Source organism: Lygodium microphyllum, chromosome 12 (assembly GCF_053477565.2).
Source record: "Lygodium microphyllum isolate KBCC chromosome 12, Lygodium_microphyllum_v1.1.10, whole genome shotgun sequence".
In the NCBI taxonomy this organism is placed as follows: Eukaryota; Viridiplantae; Streptophyta; class Polypodiopsida; order Schizaeales; family Lygodiaceae; genus Lygodium; species Lygodium microphyllum.
Genome location: NC_141146.1, coordinates 62,907,939 through 62,910,099, shown reverse-complemented (window position 1 = coordinate 62,910,099; position 2,161 = coordinate 62,907,939).

The window sequence follows — 2,161 nt, the reverse complement described above, 5'->3', positions numbered from 1 at the left end:
GAAACTTTTTTAATGCCAAATAACTAATATAAAGACGGATCTATCTACCCATATGCTTCCACTATGAAGCTTAGATGGCAATCTAAACACATGATAGGTTAAGACCTAAAGGCTAGCTGGGAGAACTCTAGCAAGATGAAAGATAGATTGATAGTGGCTTTGGAGGGAATTTCCTTTTATAGCCAAGAAGGCATTCACAAGTCAACCTCTCTAATCTCCCATATTATTTCATTAGTCATCCAGGGAATATTTCCTTTATCATCAAGCCAAGAGTAAGACCCCATAGCCAAGGTCCGCTTATGCAACTCGAGTGTAACCCTTGGATCTCAAAATAGGGGTCCTTGGTAACTTCCACACCCTGCAACTCAATGCAGTGTGCCTCAATTTGCTACTAGCTTAGCTACTCTATTTAACTCAAAGCCTTAACACATAGATGTCCCCTTTTTGCCATCTAGTCATATAGGTCTCATTTGCGATAGAAGTTAGGACCGATGTTTGGTCTCACACATGGCTTCTTCTCATAATAGGGAGGTGTTATAACTTTGAGCACCATGAATTATCAGTGGCACCTTATGAGGGTGGGATATTTAGTATATCTATTACCCCCTCCCCCCCATCAATTTCCACCCATAGGTAACCTATATCCTTGGCCTAATGCCAAGCCTTTAAAGATAAAATTGAATAATACCCTTTGTAAGAGCTTTGGTGAAGATATTTGCTTCATTCTCCTTTGTCTTGTAATAAATAAGCTTTACTATCCCATCCTTCATCAAATCATGCACACAATGATAGTTGATTTTAATATGTTTGATGTACATATGAAACACTAGATTTTTGGCAATGGTGATGCAACTCTAATTATTACATCTTAGCATTGTTGAATCTTCATCCTACATTCCCATACGCCATAGGATCCTCTATAATTATACTACTTCACATGTAGCAAAACATGTTTCTTGTATTCTACTTCAGTAGAAGAAATGTCACTACCTCATGGAGTGCACCTGTAAGAAATAATCTATACAAGATATGTTTAAAAAATATTACAAAATACCCTTTCTTTACATGCTATAAGGCGATAAAATGACCCCTTTTATTTTACCAAACTTATAGTTTTTTTTCAAAATTTAATTAAAAATCCTTTCTAAATATAATCATATAATTTTTACTAAATAAAATACAATTTCTTTTGAACTCACGTGGTATCTTAGATGTTCTATAAGGTGCATGCCCAGGGCCACTACAAGTTGCTTCTTACTGATACAAGAGAAGATTCATTAACCCAAAGAGAAATAATAACCATAAAATAATTTTCTAGATTCATTGCTACTTAGCTAGTTTGAGCCACGGTTTCCTACAAGACAACTTTTGGAAATGTATGTGATACCATAGTCAAGAGTTCTCTTCAAGTATGTTAGCACTCACATTCTAGCTTTCCAATGACTTTGACATGGTTTATTTGAGAACCTTTCTAAAAAAATCGATAACAAAATTGATATATGGCCTAGTGGTGCACAAGTAGATTAGACTATCAATTAACCCCTTATACCTCCCAATGTCAGCTAGTGTTGATTTATCCTTGATGGATAACTTCACATTGGCCTCTATACATATAGCTAAATACTTTCAAGATCTCCCATGCATACTTCTTCTAAGAGATGAAGCTTTGTCCTAGACTTTAATCCCTACTACTGCAAGCACAAATCTATCATTTCAAGCTTAGAGTCAAAGCCTTATGAGCCGTCCGTTGGATCATATCTTTGTAGTCACTTATAAAAAGGAGGTCATCCACATACAGGGCAATCACTATAGCCAACCCCATAAACAACAAAATGGTTATTTGATTTAGTACAATTTACATGATTACATTTATAGAAGGAGATTTTCTATTACAATTTGAGAAAATGCCATAATTTTTGTAAAGTAAAAGGGATCATTTTATTTTCTTATTACATGTTAAAAAATGGTATTCTTAGATATCTTTTGAATGCATGTGATATGGATGATGTCTTAAAAAAGTACACCTCTCAAGCATCTATTGAAGTTTAACCTTAAAAAAATGTATCTATTCACTAGTACTATGCTTTAAGAGAGCTTGTTTCAATCCATACAATGCCTTTTTAGCTAACAAAATTTGTTCTCAAAATAGAGGGCTCAAATC